At 45.1% G+C, this 22,618-nt stretch overlaps 1 non-coding gene across 1 annotated transcript; it reads left to right on the top strand.

Moving 5' to 3' along the window:
- Positions 1–17,366: 17,366 nt before the first annotated feature.
- On the top strand, positions 17,367–17,504 carry LOC119935139. The gene has a single exon (XR_005453088.1). It is a non-coding gene; the product is annotated as a small nucleolar RNA SNORA7 (small nucleolar RNA).
- Positions 17,505–22,618: the final 5,114 nt, after the last annotated feature.

Consider the following 22,618-nt stretch of genomic DNA (forward strand, 5'->3'; position numbering starts at 1 on the left):
ACTGGAAAGAGCACATTTTTGGAGTCAGAGGTCATGGGTTCAAATCCCAGCTATGCCAGTTGTCAGCCATGTGACTTTGGACAAGTCACTTCACTTCTCTGTGCCTCAGTTACCTCATCTGTAAAATGGGGATTAAGACTGTGAGCCCCTGTGGGACAACCTGATCACCTTGTAACCTCCCCAGTGCTTAAAACAGTGCTTTGCATATAGTAAGTGCTTAATAAATGCCATTATTATTATTATTATTATTATTATTATTATACAGGGATTTTGGAAGTAGAATGGCCCAGACTGAGCCCCCTCGTCTCTCCCCCTCCTCTCCCTCCCCTCCCCCCACCCGCTTTATCTCCTTCCCCTCCCCCACATCACCCGTATATATGTATATATGTTTGTACGGATTTATTACTCTATTTATTTTATTTGTACATATTTATTCTATTTATTTTATTTTGTTAATATGTTTTGTTTTGTTCTCTGTCTCCCCCTTCTAGACTGTGAGCCCACTGTTGGGTAGGACCGTCTCTATATGTTGCCAACTTGTACTTCCCAAGTGCTTAGTACAGTGCTCTGCACACAGTAAAAGCTCAATAAATACGATTGAATGAATGAATGAATGAATAGTGGAAAAAGCATCTGGAAGTCAGAGGACCTGGGTTCTAATCCTGGCTCTGCCATGTGTCTGCTGTGTGACCTTGGACAAGTCATTTAACTTCTCTGTGCCTCAGTTACCTCATCTGTAAAATGGGATTAAATCCTCCTCCCTCCTACTTAGACTGTGAGCCCCATGTGACACAAGGACTGTGTCCAACCTGATTAGCTTGATTCTACCCCAGCATGTGGTATTACGCTTAGCACTTAGTAAGCGCTTAACAAGTACCATTAAAAAAAAAAAGATTCCACTTCCAGCCTGAAAAAGATTGCCTTGAAAGCAGAACTTATCATTGTTTTTATTTAAACTTGAACATGGCGTTGGAGTCAGAGGACCTAGATTCTAATCCTGGCACTGCCTTCTGTGTGACCTTGGACAAGTCACTTCACTTCTCTGTGCATCAGCTTCCTCATCTGTAAAATAGAGATTCAACATCTGTTCTCCCTCCCTCTTAGCCTGTGGACGAGATTGGCTCAGGGACTATAGCCGACCTTGTATCTCTTCCAGTGTTTAGGACATTGCCTAGTATGTATAAATGCTTAGCAAATACCACCATTATTACCCAGAAAGCATTTTGGACACATATTCAGGAGGACTATTCCCTGGAGAAGACGCTAATGCTAGGAAAAGTCCAGGGAAAGCGGAGAAGAGGCAGACTGGAAGCTCGATGGAGAGAGACCTTAACAACGATAATGAAAGAACCGTTAGGTTGTGGATTATGACGGAAGACAGGACGTTCTGGAGAAAGTATATCCATGGAGTCGCTATGAATCGGAAATGACTCGATGGCATTTAATAATAATTTATTAAGCGCTTTCTGTGGGCCCAGCTCTGTGCTAAGCACTGGAGTAGCTACAAGCTAATCTGGTTAGACACAGCCCCTGCACCCTTTGGAGCTCACTGACTGCATTTTGTCCCCCTTTCATCGATGAGGAAACTGAAGCTCAGAGCAGTGAAGTGACTTGGCCAAGGTCTCACAGCAGGTAAATGGGGGATCCTCTTTCCCATCCTCTTAAGACCGTGAGCCCCTGTGGGACAACCTGATCACCTTGTAACCTCCCCAGTGCTTAAAACAGTGCTTTGCACATAGTAAGTGCTAAATAAATGCTATTATTATTATTATTATTATTATTATTATTATTATTATTATTATTATTATTATTATTATATAGGGATTTTGGAAGTAGAATGGCCCAGACTGAGCCCCCTCTTCTCTCCCCCTCCTCTTCCTCCCCTCCCCTCGCCCGCTTTATCTCCTTCCCCTCCCCCACATCACCCGTATATATGTATATATGTTTGTACTAAGCGCTTAGGAAGTACAAGGTGGCAACATATAGAGACAGTCCCTACCCAACAGTGGGCTCACAGTCTAGAAGGGGGAGACAGAGAACAAAACAAAACATATTAACAAAGTAAAATAAACAGAATAAATATGTACAAATAAAATAGAGTAATAAACAAGAGTAATAAATAAATAAAATATACTGCTAGAGATTAAAGGACTGATCCTTAGTTGGACAGGGGTGGGAGTGGCAGAGAACCAAGGGAATGTGGAGGCAAAGATTCCTCAAAAATCCTGATCCAGTAAACTCTAGCTGGGAGGTGCTGAATAGCTGTTTGAAGGTGCCCAGACCATGGAGATTATATAAAATTCTCCATTTTTGGATTACCTTTTCTTAGCCTAGGTGTTCTCCTGCTGTGACCTCTTTTGCTGCTTCCTCTTCTCCCGCTCCCTTCTGTGTCATCCTGACTTTCTCCATTCACTCGTCCCCCCTCCTAGCGTGGCCTAGGCATTAGAGCACAGATCTGGGAATCAGAAGGACGTGGGTTCTAATCCCGGCCCCGCCACACGTCTGCTGTGTGACCTTGGGCAAGTCACTTCACTTCTCTGGCCTTGGTTCCCTCACCTGTAAAATGAAGATTAAGACTGTGAGCCCCGTGCGGGACAGGGACAGTGTCCAACCGGATTACCTTGCATCTACTCCAGAGTTTAGAACAGTGCCTGGAATATAGTAAGGGCTTAACAAATACTATATATTATTGTAATGATGATGCTACAGGTCTCTGGGGAGGAACTGGGTAGCTTGCAATCAATCTTTAGGATAACAATTCCTGGCTGTCACTCCAAGGCTGTCTCTTTTCCCATGTAAACTCGTGGTGGTCAAGGAACATGTCTGTTAACTCTGTTGCATTGTACACTCCCAAGTGCTTAGTTCACAGTAGACATTCAATAAATGTGACTGGTTGATCATTTTTCTACCAAAACGCTCAGGACATGTTTCCCCACTCCTCAAGAAACCCCAGTGGTGGCCCATCCACTTCCACATAAAACAAAAACTCCTTACCATTGGCTTTAAAGCACTTAATCATCTTGCCCCCTCCTACCTCACCTCACTACTCTTCTACTACAATGCAGCCCGTACACTTCGCTCCTCTAATTCTAGCCTTCTCACTGTGCCTCAGTGTCATCTATCTCACTGCCGACCCCTCACCCATGTCCTGCCCCTGGCCAGGAACTCTCTCCCTTCTCAAATCCAACAGACAATTACTCTCCCCACCTTCAAAGCCTCACCGAGGGCCCATCACCTCCAAGAGGTCTTCTCCAAGCCCCCTTTCTTCTTCTCCTACTCTTTTCTGAATCACCCTGACTTGCTCCCTCTGTTCCCCCACCTTTCCCAGCCCACAACACTTACGTACCTAACTGTCATTTATTTATTTATACTATTTATTCATTCATTCAATTCATTCAATCGTATTTATTGAGCGCTTGCTGTGTACAGAGCACTGTACTAAGCGCTTGGGAAGTCCAAGTTGGCAACATATAGAGACAGTCCCTACCCAACAGTGGGCTCACAGTCTAGAAGGGGGAGACAGAGAACAAAATAAAACATATTAACAAAATTAAAAAAAAGAATAAATATGTACAAATAAAATAAAGAGTAATAAATAAATAGAGTAATAAATAGAGTAATAAATAGAGTAATAAATAAATAACTATCAATATCCATCTCCCCCGCTAGACTGTAACCTCGTTGTGGGCAGGGAACGTGTCTGTTTATTTTTGTATTGCACTCTCCCAAGCGTTTAGTACAGTGCTCTGCACACAGTAAGTGCTCAATAAGTGCAACTGAATGAATGAATGATTAGTATATCACTTTTACTGTCTCCAGGCCATGAATTCCATGCTCTTCTTGTATCCCCACCATCCGAACAGAGACTGGGGAAGAGCAGCAGGTGGGGAATGGATGGGGAGACTCTGAGGGCCACAGGACCCCAGGAAAAAGTAACAATAGGAAAGCAGCATGGCCTAGTGGAAAGAACACAGGCCTGGGAATGAGAGCACTGGATATTAATCCTGACTCTGCCATTGACCTGTTGGGTGACCTTAGGCAAGTCACTGCAAGCGGCGTGGCTCCGTGGCAAGGGCCCGGGCTTGGCAGTGAGAGGCCATAGGTTCGAATCCCAGCTCCGCCAATAGTCAGCTGTGTGACTTTGGACAAGTCACTTAACTTCTATGTGCCTCAGTTACCTCATCTGCAAAGTGGGGATGAAGACTGCGAGCCCCATGTGGGACAACCTGATCACCTTCTACCCTCCCCAGTGCTTAGAGCAGTGCTTTGCACATAGTAAGCGCTTAACAAATGCCATCATTTTTTTTCTCTATGCCTCAGATTCTTCATCTGTAAAATGGGCCTTCCATACTCCTTCTCCCTCCCTCTTAGACTTTGAACCCCACGTGGGACAGGGATGACCTGATTATCTTGTACCTACCCCAGTGCTTAGTACAGTTCTTGGCACATAGTAAGTGCTCAATAAATACCATTGTCATCATCAACGCCAACTTGACGGGGAAGTGGCATGAGCCCCGCCCGGGGATGGCTCCCCCACAGTATCAGGCGCTCGACCTAAGAGCCCTTAACCGGGGATTTGACTCCCTTATTAATTTGGGCACTCAGATGACAGGTTCCAAAACGTAAAACCAAAGACCACTGTTAGGGTAGAAAGCTTTATTTTATTAAAAGAGGGATTAGGCGCACATGCACACAAATATGCACACACACACAATGCACAACACCTACGGTTACCAATCCAGCTGGTTTTCTCCAAGTCTTGGCGAAAGATGATCCCACGTTGGAGGAGTTTCAAGGAGTTGGACTGCCCGCAGCTCATCGGCGTATTGGCTCAAGTCTTAGTTGCTGGGCCACGGCAGACATAGGTGTCTTGGTGCATGGCTTAGGTGGTTCCATGCCGGGCCAAGAAGACTAGTTCTTTCCCCCTTTCATCCCATCGGGCAGTCCTTTTCCTGCCCAGCAGAGCAATTTAACCCCTCCGTAAGCCCTCTGCAAAAGAGTTCAGCTCCTCTCCAACAATTCGGGTCCTCAAAACTCCTCAGAAAGTAACACGGTTTCTCCTCTAAATTGTCCTTGGGCCTTGTTGCTCCCGGGGTCAGATAATACAAGATGGAGTCACTCTCACTCACCACAGAAAGCGAAGTGGAAGCTAGAGCTTGAGGCCACCACAATACCCCACAAAGACCGGTGGATACGGTAAGGTGACTATGGGTGTGCCCTGTACCCTGAGTCATGAGGGGCCTGAAATACTTCTCCTGTAGCCACAACAGCCTGCTGATTTAGTTTTATTTTTTATGTACTTTCACTTGTTTTGACCTACCGACTCTATTGTAGTCTACCAAGCACATAGTACAGTGCTTTGCATGTAGTAAGTGCCTAATAAATGCCATTATTATTATTATTTTTATTATTACAGTGCTCAGCACAAAGTAAGTGCTCAAAAAATACCACTGATTGAGCAATTGATTGATGTTTCACTGCTCCCGTTGTGTTTGCTACCAACCCCTTTTCCCCAACTTACATTCTAAGATTGTGAGTCCCTTAAGGCCCAGGGACTGGGTCGAATTCCCAGCCATTCATTCATTCAATCATATTTATTAAACCCTTACTGTGTGCAAAGCACTGTACTGAGCATTTGGGAGAGTACAATATAATAATAAGCAGACACATTCCCTGACCACGGTGTTTAAGGTCCAGAGGGGGAGACGGACATTCATGTAAATAAATAAATTACAGATATGTACATTCATTCATTCATATTTATTGAGCACTTACTGTGTGCAGAGTACTGTACTAAGCGCTTGGAAAGTACAATTGGACCACAAAGAGAGAAAATCCCTACCCAACAACGGGCTCACAGTCTAGAATGGGGGAGAAAGACAACAAAACAAAACAAGTAGACAGGCATCAATACCTTCAATATAAATAAATAGAATTATAGATATATATACAGCATAAATACAATAAATAGAATAATGAATATGTCCATATATACACAAGTGCTATGGGGCAGGGAGGGGGGTAGAGCAGAGGGAGGGAGTCAGGGAGATGGAGAGGGGAGGAGGAGCAGAGGAAAAGGAGGGCTTAGTCTGGGAAGGCCTCCTGGAGGAGGTGAGCTTTCAGTAGGGCTTTGAAGGGGGGGAAGTGTGCTACATAAGTGCTTAGTCCAATGCTCTGCATGCAGTAAGCACTAGGAGAAGAGAAGCAGCATGCTTAGTGGATAGAACAGGGGCTGGGAGTCAGAAGGTCATGGGTTCTAATTCTGCCTCTGCCATATGTTTCCTGTGTGACCTTGGGCAAGTCACTTCACTTCTCTGGGCCTCAGTTACCTCATCTGTAAAATGGGGATTAAGACTGTAGGCCCTATGTGGGACAAAGACTGCGTACAAACTGAATAACTTGTATCTGCCCTGGAGCTTAGAACATTGCTTGGCACATCATAAGAGCTTAATACTATTATTATTATTATTATTATTATTATTATTATTACTACTTAGTAAATATGATCACTACTAGAAGGGTGGCCTGGACGGGAACTCTCTAGATAATAATAATGATAATGACTCATTCATTCATTCAATCGTATTTATTGAGCGCTTACTGTGTGCAGAGCACTGTACTAAGTGCTTGGGAAGTACAAGTTGGCAACATATAGAGATGGTCCCTACCCAACAGTGGGCTCACAGTCTTGTTAAGCACTTACTATGTGCCAAGCACTGTTCTAAGTGCTGGGGGAGGTACAAGGTAGTTGGGTTGTCCCACGTGGGGCTCACAGTCTTAATCCCCATTTGACAGATGAGGTAACTGAGGCGTAGAGAAGTTAAGTGACTTATCCAAAGTCACACAGCGGACAAGTGACAGAACTGGGATTGGAACCCACCACAAGTTTTGTTTTGTTGTCTGTCTCCCCCTTCTAGACTGTGAACCCATTATTGGGTAGAGACTGTCTCTATATGTTGCCGACTTGTACTTCCCAAGTGCTTAGTACAGTGTTCTGCACACAGTAAGCGCTCAATAAATATGATTGAATGAATGAATGACTACCAAGACAGTGCTCTTTTCACTAAGCCATGCTGTTTCTACATTACCAGTTATAAGCCTCTGACATCCATGCGTCTAACACACACCTACTTAGTGTGTCCCTGAGATGATCCCAGGCATGGCTCATCTTCCCCAGTGCTTAGTACAATGCTTAGCACATAGTAAGTCCTCAATAATAATAATAATAATAATGATGATGGCATTTCTTAAGCGCTTTCTATGTGACAAGCATTCTCCTAAGCGCTGGGGTGGATACAAGGTAATCGGGTTGTCCCACATGGGGGAGGGCCTGGAATGCCCTCCCTCTGCCCATCCGCCAAGCTCGCTCTCTTCCCCCCTTCAAGGCCCTACTGAGAGCTCACCTCCTCCAGGAGGCCTTCCCACACTGAGCCCCTTCCTTCCTCTCCCCCTCTCCATCCCCCCATCTTACCTCCTTCCCTTCCCCACAGCACCTGTATATATGTATATATGTTTGTACATATTTATTACTCTATTTATTTATTTATTTATTTTACTTGTACATATCTATTCTATTGATTTTATTTTGTTAGTATGTTTGGTTTTGTCTCCCCCTTTTAGACTGTGAGCCCACTGTTGGGTGGGGACTGTCTCTATATGTTGCCAATTTGTACTTCCCAAGCGCTTAGTACAGTGCTCTGCACACAGTAAGCGCTCAATAAATACGACTGATGATGACGTGGGGCTCAAGGCCTTAATCCCCATTTTACAGATGAGGTGAACTGAGGCACAGAGAAGTCAAGTGATTGCCCAAAGTCACGTCAGTGGTCAGTGGTGGAGGCGGGATTAGAACCCACAACCTCTGACTCCCAAGCCCGGGCTCTTTCCACTGTGCCACGCTGCTTCTCACAATAAATACCATTGCCATCATCATCACCATCTCAGTGGGAGAGCGAAACACAGAAGCTGGTGCATGAAGCCTTCACAATACCTCATCAAGACCGGTGGCTACTGTAAAATATGGCCACGGGAGTAAAAGATCATTTTCTGTTTGGTGCAGTGTGAATTTGGTGTAGTGGATAGAGCGGGCCTGCGAGTCAGTAGGCCATGGGTTCTAATTCCGGCTCCGCCACTTGTCTGCTGTGTGACCGTGGGCAAATCACTTCACTTCTCTGTGCCTCTGTTACCTCATTTGTAAAATGGAGATTGAGATTGTGAGCCCCACATGGGACTGGGACTGTGTCCACCTCGATTTGCCTGTATCCACCCCAGCGCTTAGTACAGTGAGAAGCAGCGTGGCTCAGTGGGAAGAGCCCGGGCTTTGGAGTCAGAGGTCATGGGTTCAAATCCCGGCTCCACCACTTGTCAGCTGTGTGACTTTGGGCAAGCCACTTCACTTCTCTGGACCTCAGTTACCTCATCTGTCAAATGGGGATGAAGACTGTGAGCCCCCTGTGGGACAACCTGATCACCTTGTAACCTCCCTAGTGCTTCGAACAGTGCTTTGCACATAGTAAGAGCTTAATAAATGCTATCATTATTATTATTACAGTGCCTGGCACAAAGTAAGCAGTTAACAAATGCCATCATTATTATTTAGCCAGCCTCGAGAGCAAGTAGAGCAGGTCAATGTGTCACTCAATCAATCCATCTGTCAATCAAAGGCATTTCTTGAGCACTTACTATGCACAGAGCAAGCACTTGGGAGGATATAGTCCAAAACATGTCATGGGTCATGCACAGACTAGCCAGCACAGGCTCCATCACGTATGACTTCATGATCGCAGAACGGTAAGCACTCAATAAGTACAACTGATCGATTGCTAGCCCTCTCAGGTTGCTAAGGGCCTACAAATGTCACCGAATCCATCCCTCTCCCTTTGGGAAATGCTGCCTGTAAGTATCACTGTGTGCAGGAAATGGGTCTGTTTATTGTTATATTATAATAAGAATTCATTCATTCAATCATATTTATTAATCAATCAATCAATCATATTTATTGAGCGCTTACTGTGTGCAGAGCACTGTACTAAGCGCTTGGGAAGTACAAGTTGGCAACATATAGAGACAGTCCCTACCCAACAGTGGGCTCACAGTCTAGAAGGGGGAGACAGAGAACAAAACCAAACATATTAACAAAATAAAATAAATAGAATAGATATGTGCAAGTAAGATGAATGGAGTAATAAATATGTACAAACATATATACATATATACAGGTGCTGTGGGGAAGGGAAGGAGGTAAGATGGGGGGATGGAGAGGGGGATGAGGGGGAGAGGAGCAGAACACTGTACTAAGCACTTTTGATAATTACGGTATTTGTTAAGCACTTACTATGTGCCAAGCACTGTTCTAAGCACAGGGGTAAACAAAAGGTAATCAAGTTGTCCCACATGGGGCTCACAGTCTTAATTGCTATTTTCCCGATGAAGTAACCGAGGCACAGAGAAGTTAAGTGGCTTTCTTCAGGCCTGACAGGAGACAAGTGGCAGAGGGGGGATTAGAACCCATGTCTTCTGACTCCCAAACCCCTACTCTTTCTACTAAGCCATGCTGCTCCTAAGCACTTAGTACAGAGAAGCAGTGTGGCTCAGTAGAAAGAGCCCGGGCTTTGGAGTCAAATTCATTCAATCGTATTTATTGAGCGCTTACTGTGTGCAGAGCACTGTACTAAGCGCTTGGGAAGTACAAGTTGGCAACATATAGAGATGGTCCCTACCCAACAACGGGCTCACAGTCAAGAAACAGTGGGCTCTCAGTCTAGAAATGCCAGGCTTTGGTTCAAATCCTTACTCCGCCAATTGTCAGCTGTGTGACTTTGGGCAAGTCATTTAACTTCTCTGTGCCTCAGTTCCCGCATCTGTAAAATGGGGATGAAGACTGTGAGCCCCCCGTGGGACAACCTGATCACTTTGTAACCTCCGCAGCGCTTAGAACAGTGCTTTGCACATAGTAAGTGCTTAATAAATGCCATCAGTATTATTATTATTACAGTGCTCTGCATACAGAAAGTGCTCAATAAGTACACCTGAATGAATATACGCCCTCCATTGGGCTCAGTGGAAAGAGCCCGGGCTTTGGAGTCAGAGGTCATGGGTTCGAATCCCGGTTCGGCCGCTTTTCAGCTGTGTGACTTTGGGCAAGTCACTTCACTTCTCTGGGCCTCAGTTCCCTCATCTGTAAAATGGGGATAAAGACTGTAAACCTCACGTGGGGCAACCTGATCACCTTGTAAACTCCCCAGCGCTTAGAACAGTGCTTTGCACATAGTAAGCGCTTAATAAATGCCATTATTATTATGGATGCTTTCTGAAACCTCTGGGCGGTGTAATGACAGATAGACAAGGGACTCAAACATTGCATTCCCCGCTCTCCTTACCATTTAATGGGTTTGTCCACATCAATTTAGTTGGAGAGCTTTGAAGCTGTGTAATTAACTCAGCCCCCCAACCTATTGTGTCACCTACTTGAGTCTTCAAACCACAAGGATTGTTGAAAGCAGTTTAGCCCACCATAAATAATGAGTGCTCACAGCTTAATTGAATTAGGCCCCCAAATCAGCAGCCCAAACTGAGATAACTGAACAAGACCTGAGAAAGCAATTGAAGCCAAGTCTGGCTCTCCACGTCAAGCAAAAAGGAACTGCCTGAAATTTTAATAGGGTTTGCTGCTGCATATTTCATGGGAACTAAGTGATGACAGCATTCTTGAAAGCCGCACGACCACAACATAATGATGAAGGTTGGTCCCTGATTAAGAGCTATTAGGCACACAGATGGTGGGGCGGGAGGGAGGAATGCTAAAACACCATAGACCAGAAAACCTTCCCTTCCTATCTGCAAGGCTTTTTGATTATTCAGAAGATGATTCATTCATTCAGTCGTTTTTATTGAGCACTTACTGTGTGCAGAGCACTGGACTAAGCACTTGGGAAGTACAAGGCGGCAACATATAGAGACGTCCCCTACCCAACAACGGGCTCACAGTCTAGAAGGGGGAGACAGACAACAAAACAAAACGTGTAGACAGGTGTCAAAACTGTTAGAATAAATAGAATTACAGCTTTATGCACATCATTAACAAAATAAATAGAATAGTAAATAGGTACAAGTAAAATAAATAGAGTAATAAATCTGTACAAATATATACAAGTGCTGTGGGGAGGGGAAGGGGATAGGGCTGGGGGGGGGTGGGGAGGAGAGGAAAAAGGGAGCTCAGTCTGGGAAGGTCTCCTGGAGGAGGTGAGCTCTCAGTAGGGCTTTGAAGGGAGAAGAAAGTTAGCTTGGCAGATGTGTGGAGGGAGGGCATTCCAGGCCAGGGGAAGGATGTGGGCAGGGGGTCAATGGCGGGACAGGCAAGGACGAGGCATGGTGAGGAGGTTAGCGGCAGAGGAGTGGATGGTGTGGGCTGGAAAAGGAGAGAAGGGAGGTGAGGTAGGAGGGGGAGAGGTGATAGCCTTGAAGCCGAGAGTGAGGAGTTTTTGCTTGATTAGTAGGTTGACAGGCAGCCACTGGAGATTTTTGAGGAGTGGAGTAACATGCCCAGAGCATTTCTGCACAAAGATAATCCGGGCAGCAGCGTGAAGTATAGACTGAAGCAGGGAGAGACAGGAGGATGGGAGATCAGAGAGGAGGCTGATGCAGTAATCCAGTCGGGATAGGATGAGAGACTGAACCCGCAAGGTAGCGGTTTGGATGGAGAGGAAAGGGTGGATCTTGGCAATGTTGTGGAGGTGAGACTGGCAGGTTTTGGTGACAGATTGGATGTGAGGGGTGAACGAGAGAGAGGAGTCAAAGGTGACAACAACTTTGCGTGCCTGTGAGATGGGAAGGATGGTAGTGCTGTCTATAGTGACAGTATATATATGTATATATACACACACACAAGTGCTGTGGGGTGGAAGGGTAGACCAAAGGGGGCGAATCAGGCAATGGGGGAGGGAGGGGGAGCTGAGGAGACGGGGGGACTTTTGAGTGCTTACTGGGTGCAGAGCACTGTACTAAGTGCTTGGGAGAGGGCAATAGAACAATGAACAGACACATTTCTTGCCTACAACAAGCTTACAGTCTAGGGGTTGAGGGATGGGTGACAGAATTAATATAAATAAATTACAGATATGCATATAAGTCCTCTTCTCTTCTCCCACTGCCTTCTCCTACTCCTTGACTTGCTCCCTTCATTCATCCCCCTTCCCATCCCCACAGCACATATGTACATATCTGTCATTTATTTATTCATTTATTCTATATTAATGTCTGTCTCCCCCTCTAGACTGTGAACTCACTGTGGGCAGGGAATGTGTTTGTTGTTGTAATGTACTCTCCCAAGCGCTTAGTACAGTGTTTTGCACACAATAAGAGCTCAATGTATATAAGTGAATAGGTGCTGTGGAGCTAGGAGGGGGAAGAACAAAGGGAGCAAGTCATGGGGAAGCAGAAGGGAATGGGAGAAGAGGAAAGGGGGGGATTAGTCCAGGAAGGCCTCCTGGAGGAGATGTGCCTTTAATAAGGCTTTGGAAGGTGGAGAGCAAGATAGATGAGATGGCTGAGTGAGAAGGTTATCACCAGAAGATTGAAGTGCGCAGGTTGGGTTGTAGGAGAGTAGCAAGGTGAGGTAGGAGGGGGCAAGATGATTAAGTGTTTTAAAGCCAAAGGTCAGGAGTTTTCATCTGATGCGGAGATGGATAGGCAACCCCTGGAGTTTCTTGAGGAGTGGGGTGACATGTCCTGAACGTTTTTGCAGAATAACGATCTGGAAATGCTATTGTAAAACTAAAGACATCACTACTAGACACATACAAGAGATTTGGATAATTCTCAGCCAATCATATTGAGCATTTACTATGTGTAGAACACTGCACTAAGCCCTTGGGAAAGTACAGTATAACGGAGTTGGTGGACACATTCCCCGCCTACAAGGAGCTTACCATCTAGAGAGGAACTTACGTGATAATCATCTTGTAAATCTATATTCCTCAAGGGTCAGTTCTTGGTCCCCTTCTGTTCTCTATCTACACTCACTCCCTTGGTGAACTCATTCACTCCCACGGCCTCAACTATCATCCCTTCACTGATGACACCCAAATCTACATCTCCGCCCCTGCTCTCTCTCCCTCCCTCCAGGCTCGTATCTCCTCCTGCTTTCAGGACATCTCCATCTGGATGTCTGCCCGCCATCTAAAACTCAATATGTCCAAGACTGAGCTCCTTATCTTCCCTCCCAAACCCTGTCCTTGTCCTGACTTTCCTGACTTTTCTGACTTTAGTTTTACACTCTGCTGCCCAGATTATTTTTCTGCAGAAACACTCTGGACATGTCACTCCCCTCCTCAAAAATCTCCAGGGTTTGCCTATCAACCTTTGCATGAAGCAAAAACTCCTCACTCTCGGCTTCAAAGCTCTCCATCACCTCACCCCCTCCTACCTCATCTCCCTTCTCTCCTTCTCCAGCCCAGCCCACACCCTCCGCTCCTCTGCCGTAACCTCCTCACTGGGCCTCATTCTCGCCTGTCCCACCGTCGACCCCCGGCCCACGTCCTTCCCCTGGCCTGGAATGCCCTCCCTCCACACATCCGCCAAAGTAACTCTCTTCCTCTCTTCAAAGCCCTACTGAGAGCTCACCTCCTCCAGGAGGCCTTCCCAAACTGAGCCCCTCCCGTATCCTCTTCTTCTCCTCCTTCCCTCTCCATCCCCTCTCCCTCTGTCTGCCCTTCCCCTCCCCACAGTATTTTTGTATTTTTGTACATATTTATTACTCTATTTTATTAATGATGTGTATATAGCTATAATTCTATTTATTCTGTTGGTATTGACACCTGTCTACTTATTTTGCTTTTTTTTGTCTGTCTCCCTCTTCTAGACTGTAAGCCCGTTGATGGGTATGGACTGTCTCTATGTGTTGCCAAATTGTACTTCCCAAGCACTTAGTCCAGTGCTCTGCACACAGTAAGCGCTCAGTAAATGCGATTGAATAAATTCTATTTATTTATATTAATGCCTGTTTACTTGTTCTGTATATAGATCTATAATTTTATTAATTTATATTGATGCTATTGATGCCTGTTTACTTGTTTTGACGTCTTTCTCCCCCTTCTAGACTTTGAGCCCGTTGTGGGCAGGGATTGTGTCTCTTTGTTGCTGAATTGTACTTTCCAAGTGCTTAGTGCAGTGCTCTGCAAACAATAAACCCTCAATAAATATGAGTGAATGAATGAATAAATACGATTGAATGGAATGAATGAATGAACTGCCAATAGTAAGACAACATCTAGGGGTCTCTTTGAGTAAGGTTGAGTCTTGCCTACTTAGAAATGGCTATTTCCTTGGCCATCAATCGTTCCCCTAAATTTTTATTTGGAGAAAGAGTCTCCAGAGAAGCAGCATGGACTAGTTGAAAGAGCACAGTCTCTTAGATTGTGAGCCCCAGCAGGGGCAGAGACCATGTCTAATTCCCATCTTTGTATTCACTTCTCATGCTTAGTGCAGTGTTCTACACACAGGAAGCACATAATAAGTACTATTACAATGAAACAGGACCAGAGGTCAGTAGACCTGGCTCTAATCAGGGCTACTTATATGCTGTGTTGCTTAAGACGAGTGACTTAACTTCTCGGGTCCTCTGTTTCCTCATCTATAAAACTGGGATTAAATATCTATTCTTTCTCCCTTTTAGAATGAGTCCCCATATGAAATAGGACTGACTCTGATCACATTATCTCAACCCTCCCCTCTTTAGCACAGTGCTTGGTATATACCATAATACCATATATAATTATATAGTAAGCACTTAAATACCACAATTATTATTGTCATTATCATTACTGTTAAAAGGTTGAAATGTTTTCCTAAGTTTTGGATTACCTGTGGATTTCCATTATATTTCTTCACTTTCCATGCTTTGGTTCATCCCAGCTGTTAATAATAATTATAGTATTTGTTAAGCACTTAAGAATATGTGCCAAGCACTGTTCTGAGCACTGCGGTAGATACAAGGTAATCAGGTTGTCCCATGTGGGGCTCATAGTCTTAATCCCCATTTTACAGATGAGGTAACTGAGGCACAGAGAAGTTTAGTGGCTTGCTTAAGGTCACACAGCAGACAAGTAGTGGAGCCAGGATTAGAACCCACGTCCTCTGACTCCAAAACCCGTGCCCTTTCTGCTAAACCATGCTGCTTCTCAGCCACGCTACTTCTCCCCAACTCCTATCTTTTTGTCTGTCCGTCTGTCTGTCTCTCCCATCAGATCTGTAAGGTCTTAAAAGGCAGGACCGTTTTCGTTGCTTTTACTGTACTCTCCCAAGTGCTTTAAAAGCTACTTTACACATTGCAATTGTTCAGAAATGACTGATAAAGATGGTGTAGTGGTTAGGGCAAGGGCCTGGAGGCAGAAGGACCTGGGTTCTAATCTCTGCTCCACTACGCCTGCTGTGTGACCTTGGTAAGTCACTTCACTTCTCAAGGCCTCCTCTGTAAAATGATGATTAAGAGTGTGAGCCCCACGTGGGACAGGGACTGTGTCCAACGTGATTATCTTGTATCTACCCCAGCTGTTAGAACAGTGCTTGACATATGGTTAGTGCTCAACAAGTACCGTTATTATTATTATTATTGTTATTATTATTATTATAGGGGGTGAGGGGCAAGAGCTGGAGATGTGGATTTGTGCATCACTGGCAAAGAGATGATAGTAATTTGGGTATTTGTTAAGCACTTACTATGTGCCAAGCACTGTGCTAAGCTGTAAGGTAGATACAAGATCATTCATTCATTCAATCAATCATATTTATTGAGCACTTACTGTGTGCAGAGTGCTGTAATAATAATAATAATAATAATAATAATAATAATGGCATTTATTAAGCACTTACTATGTGCAAAGCACTGTTCTAAGCGCTGGGGAAGTTACAAGGTGATCAGGTTGTCCCACAGGGGACTCACAGTCTTAATCCCCATTTTACAGATGAGGTAACTGAGGCACGGAGAATTTAAGTGACTTGCCCAAAGTCACACAGCTGACAATTTGCGGAGCTGGGATTTGAACCCATAACCTCTGACTCCAAAGCCCGGGCTCTTTCCACTGAGCCATGCTGCTTCTCTGTACCACGCTGCTGTACTAAGCACTTGGGAGAGATCATTACAACAATAAACAGGCACATTCTCTGCCCACAACCAGCTTACGGTCTAGAGGAGAAGTCATGACTACATGACTTCTCATGACTACAGTCCTGAGAAGCAGCGTGGCTCAGTGGAAAGAGCACGGGCTTTGGAGTCAGAGGTCATGGGTTCAAATCCCGGCTCCGCCAATTGTCAGCTGTGTGACTTTGGGCATGTCACAACTTCTCTGAGCCTCAGTGACCTCATCTGTAAAATGGGGATTAAGACTGTGAGCCCCCCGTGGGACAACCTGATCACCTTGTAACCTCCCCAGTGCTTAGAACTGTGCTTTGCATATAGTAAGTGCTTAATAAATGCCATCATTATTATTATTATTAAAGAGGGGGAGACCGACATCAGTATAAGTAAATAAAATTACAGATATGTACATTGGTGCTGAGGGGCTAGGTGGGGGAAGAGCGAAGGGAGTGGGAGATGAAGAAATGTGGGGCTTAGCCTGGGAAGGCCTCTTGGAGGAGATGGGCCTTCAATAAGATTTTGAAGGCTGGGAGAGTGATTGTCTGGCGGATTTGAGGAAGGAGGGCTTTCCTGGCCAGAGATAGGATGTGGGCCGGGGTCAGCGATGAGACATGTGAGATGGAGGCACAGTGAGAAGGTTAGCACCAGAGGAGCAGAGTGTTTAGGCTGGGTTATAGAAGGAGAGAAGCAGGGTGAGGTCGGAGGGGGCAAGGAGGTGGAGTGTTTTAAAGCTAATGGTGAGGAGTTTTTGTTTGATAATAATAATAATAATGATGGTATTTATTAAGCGCTTACTATGTGCACAGCACTGGTCTAAGCGCTGGGGAGGTTACAAGGTGATCAGATTGTCCCACGGTTTGATGTGGAGGTGGATGGGCAACCACTGGAGTTTTCTGAGGAAGGGGGTGACTTGTCCTGAATGATATTTATTGAGCGCTTGGCATGTACAGAGCACAGTACTTGGGAGAGAACAATATAACATAATTAGTGAACATAATGAGCGTACAGTCTAGAGGGGAAAACCGACATTAATATGAATAAATAAGAAATGTATTATATATAATCAATCAATCGTATTTATTGAGCGCTTACTGTGTGCAGAGCACTGTACTAAGCGCTTGGGAAGTACAAGTTGGCAACATATAGAGACGGTCCCTACCCAACAATGGGCTCACAATCTAGAAGGGGGAGACAGAGAACAAAACAAAACATATTAACAGAATAAAATAAGGTTCCCCCCTCAGGGTCACACCTGTAGAGTTTCCAGTCCTCTAACAGACTCGACTACAGGAGGTAGAGTCAGGCAGAGGCATATCCATTCCATTCCTAGCTTGGGCAGTGGCTAGCGAGGGGAAGGCAATCTGCTACAAGGCAAACTCACCTGTGCTGGGCAGCAGCAGCATGGGAGACATTCAGGGGCAGAGACTCAAGTTGACTGTGTCGAAGGCAATGATAAACCATTTCTGTATTTTTACCAAGAAAACCCTATGGATATGCTACCAGAAAGATTGCAGATGGAGATAGGGCGTATTAGGAGAGATGTGTCCATGGTGTTGTTATGGGTGGGAGACAACTCGACAGCATAAAACAAGACAAGACCCAAAGGTCACAGATAGAAGGGAGAGTGAGCCGGGGAAAGGCGGGCTTAATCTGGGAAGGCCTCTTGGAGATGATGTGACCTTAATAACTCTTTGAAGGTGGGGAGAGTGGTGGTCTGGTATATATGGAGGGCGAGGGAGTTCCAGGCTAGGGGGAGAATGTGGGAAAGTGGTGGTTGGTGAGATAGACAAGATCAGGACACAGTGAGTAAACTGGTGCTACCTAAGCTATCATCTTAGGACCCACAGCCTGCCCAAGCTGGGCCTGGCTTTGCTGAGTTTTAGGGTCAGTTTCCGTCACTGGTTGGGCCTTCAAAGCTCTCCATCACCTCGCCCCCTTCTACCTCACCTCCCTTCTCTCCTTCTCCAGCCCAGCCCGCACCCTCCGCTCCTCTGCCGCCTACCTCCTCCCTGTGCCTCGTTCTCGCCTGTCCCGCCGTCGACTTCCGGCCCAAGTCCTTCCCCTGACCTGGACTGCCCTCCCTCCGCACATCCGCCAAGCTAGCTCTCTTCCTCCCTTCAAGGCCCTACTGAAAGCTCACCTCCTCCAGGAGGACTTCCCAGACTGAGCCCCCTTTTTCCTCTCCTCCTCCCCATCCCCCCAACCCTACCTCCTTCCCCTCCCCACAGCACCTGTATATATGTTTGTACAGATTTATTACTCTATTTATTTCACTGGTACATATTTACTATTCTATTTATTTTGTTATTGATGTGCATCTAGCTTTACTTCTATTTATTCTGATGACTTGACACCTGTCCACATGTTTTGTTTTGTTGTCTCTCTCCCCCTTCTAGACTGTGAGCCTGTTGTTGGGTAGGGACCATCTCCATATGTTGCCAACTTGTACTTCCCAACCACTTAGTACAGTGCTCTGCACAGAGTAAGCGCTCAATAAATACAATTGATTGATTGATTGATTGATTGAAAGAGATCAGGGCTGGAGATGTAGATAACCAGGTCCCCACATGGGGCTTCTATTCTAAATAGGAGGGAGAATCCCCGTTTTGCAGATGAAGGAACTGAGGCACAAAGAAGTTAAGTGACTTGCCCAAGCTCTCACAGCCAGTAGGTGACAGAACTGGGATCAGAACCCGGGTTCTCTGATTCTCAGGCCGATATTCTTTCCACTAGGTCACACTGCTTCCCTGATATCACTCCCTCCTTCTCCCTGCTTCCGCCCTCCTTCCTTTCCCCCTCCTCCCCCCTTCATCCCCCCTGCCTTACCTCCTTCCTCTCCCCACAGCACCTGTATATATGTATATATGTTTATATGTATTACTCTATTTTATTTGTACGTATTTATTCTATTTATTTTATTTTGTTAATATGTTTTGTTTTGTTCTCTGTCTCCCCCTTCTAGACTGTGAGCCCACTGTTGGGTAGGGACTATCTCTATATGTTGCCAACTTGTACTTCCCAAGCACTTAGTACAGTGCTCTGCACACAGTAAGCGCTGAATAGATACAATTGAATGAACGAATGAATGAATGATATCGGAGGCCATGCAGTTGGATGTTCCCCAAGAGAGTGAGGATAGAGGGAGAAGGTCAAAGGGCCCAGCCCAGAGCTCTGTGGGACAGTCGCCATTAGGGGATGAGAAGTGGAAGGGGAACTAGAAAACAGAGAAGGAGCAGTCAGAAAGTTAGGAGAAAAATCAGGAGAATTGGTAAAACCAAGATCAGCTAGTCAGGGGACACCCAGCTGCCTGGAGATATTTAATCCCTCTGAATGTCAATCATATTTACTGAGCGCTTACTGTGTGCAGAGCACTGCACTAAGTGCTTAGGAGAGTACAGTATAACAATAAACAGACACACTCCCTGAACACTGCAAGTACAAATCTATCCAATCTCCATCTTTCTGGGGATGCAGAACGAACTGGAAGGTCTCAGGAGATCTTCCACCTCCTCCTTTGTAGTTGGATTCCCAAGATTTCCACCCAATCTTGTTATCCCTGACCAGTTCTGATTCTCCCAAACAAACACCACACTCATCAAAGCCCGACATGCTGGGATTTCGATTTGTATCCCTGATTTGCTTGTATCCACCCCAACGCTTAGTAGGGTGCTTGGCACACAATAGGTACTTAACAAATACCACTGTCATTATTATTGTTTGTACATATTTATTACTCTATTTATTTTAGTTATACATATCTATTCTATTCATTTTATTTTGTTAATATGTTTGGTTTTGTTCTCTGTCTCCCCCTTCTAGACTGTGAGCCCACTGTTGGGTAGGGACTGTCTCTATATGTTGCCAACTTGTACTTCCCAAGCGCTTAGTACAGTGCTCTGCACACAGTAAGTGCTCAATAAATACGATTGATTGAATTGATTGATTGATTATTATGGTTATATTGTACTCTACCAAGTGCTTAGTACAGTGCTCTACACACAACAAGCACTCGATAAATGCGATTGAATAAATACCATTGAATGAAGGAATAAATGCCATCACTCTATAGCTGAAGGTGTCTCCCCCAGGCCTAGAGGTCATATTGTTCCCCAAATGCACCCTTTGTACTTCTCTGTAGGTGTCCTATGTCCTTTTCTCCCTCAGGGGCAGGAGGCTTGCTCTTCTAGAGTCCTGGCCTCTCTGGTCACTCCCTGTGCCCAGTGTCCATCCAGGGTCCAAAACCACGAGCTCGCTCCTTATCAATCAATCGGATTTATTGAGCACCGACTATGTTCAGAGCACTGGTACTAAGTGTTTGGAAGAATGCAATACAACAGAATTAGCAGACACATTCCCTGCCCATAACGACGTTAAAGTGTAGAGGACCTGTTCTCCCAAGCAGACTAGCTCACTCTTCTTCATCTCAAGATGCTAAGGTTCTCCTTTTTCCTCCCAACCTGCCCCTCTATTTCCTCCCTAATTCTTCTGTCTGATTTGTGCAGCTTTTACTTCAGAAACTCTTTTGTCTTCCCATTTGCTTTCCTAACTGGGGGGCAAGTGGAACTTCCTGAATTAATCTCTCATCTCCCACCCTATTGCCTCTCTAATCACTACTACTACTACTAATAATAATAATTATGGTATTTCTTAAGCCCTTACTATGTGCCAGGCACTGTACTTAGCGCTGGGATGGACACAAGCAAATTGGGTTGGACACAATCCCTGTCCTGCATGGGCTCACGATCTCAATCGCCATTTTCCTGATGAGGTAACTGAGGCACAGAGAACTGAAGCGACTTGTCCAAGGTCACACAGCAAACAAGTGGTAGAGCCAAGATTAGAACCCATGACCTTCTGATTCCCAGCCCATGCTCTATCCACTAGGCCATGCTGCTTCTCTAACTAATTCTCTAATTAATTTTCTAACTACTTCATCATACCCCACATTACCTAAGGAATGTTTCTGTTTGTTGTCATATTGTACTCTCCCAAGACCTTAGCACAGTGCTTTGCACACAGTAAGTGATTAATAAATATGACTGAGTGAAGGAATAGAGAATTTACACACACCTGTTCTACTTCTGTGCAACCTTTAATCTCTATTGCTACCTGAAATTTATTTTAGTGTCCACCTCCCTCGCTAAATTGAAAACTCCTTGTGGGTAAAGATCATGTCTACTACCTCTGTCATATCTCCCAACCGCTTACAAGAGTTATCTGCTGAGTGCTCGCTAAAATTTGGGTGATTGATTCATTCATTCATTCAATCATATTTATTGAGCGCTTACTCTGTGCCAAGCACTGTACTAAGCGCTTGGGAAGTACAAGTCAGCAACATATAGAGACAGTCCCTACCCATCAACAGGCTCATAGTCTAGAAGGGGGAGACAGACAACAAAACAAAACATGAAGACAGGTGTCAAAGTCATCAGAACAAATAGAATTAAACCTAAATGCACATCATTAACAAAATAAATAGAATAGTAAATATGTACAAGTAAAATAAATAGAGTGATAAATCTGTACAAATATATATACAAGTGCTATGGGGAGGGGAAGGAGGTAGGGCGGAGGGGATGGGGAGGAGGAGAGAAAAAAGGGGGCTCAGTCTGGGAAGGCCTCTTGGAGGAGGTGAGCTCTCAGTAGGGCTTTGAAGGGAGGAAAAAAAATGATGGCATTTATTAAGCGCTTACTATGTGCAGAGCACTGTTCTAAGCACTGAGGAGGTTACAAGGTGATCAGGTTGTCCCATGTGGGGCTCACAGTCCTAACCCCCATTTTACAGATGAGGTAACTGAGGCACAGAGAAGTTAAGTGACAGCTGACAATTGGCGGGGGGGCGCTCGGGGGGGGGGGTCGCGTAACTAATGATGGATTGATTGATGGATTAATAATAATGATGGCATTTGTTAAGCACTTACTATGTGCAGAGCACTGTTCTAAGTGCTGGGGGGGATACATGGTGATCAAGTTGTCCCACGTGGGGCTCACAGTCTTAATCCCCAGTTTACAGATGAGGTAACTGAGGCTCAGAGAAATTAAGTGACTTGCCCAAGGTCACACAGCAGACATGTGGCGGAGTCAGGATACGAACCCATGACTTCTGACTCCAAAGCCCTTTGCTCTTTCCACTGAGCCACGCTGCTTCTCATGGATTGAGAGAAGCAGCATAGTTTAGTGGCAAGAGCCCGGGCTTGGGAGTCAGAGGTCATGGGTTCTAAACCTGGCTCCACCACTTGTCAGCTGCATGACCTTGGGCAAGTCATTTAACTTCTCTGTGCCTCTGTTACCTCATCTGTAAAATGGGGATGAAGATTGTGAGCCCCACATGGGATAACCTGATTACCTTGCATCTACCCCAGTGCTTAGAACAGCGCTTGGCACATAGTAAGTGCTTAACAAATACCAACATTATTATTATTATAGATTGTGCACAATTCAGCCCAGACTATGGCCTCACACTAGTCTTTTCAGTCAGACACGTGC

Source organism: Tachyglossus aculeatus, chromosome 1 (assembly GCF_015852505.1).
Source record: "Tachyglossus aculeatus isolate mTacAcu1 chromosome 1, mTacAcu1.pri, whole genome shotgun sequence".
Lineage (NCBI taxonomy): Eukaryota > Metazoa > Chordata > Mammalia > Monotremata > Tachyglossidae > Tachyglossus > Tachyglossus aculeatus.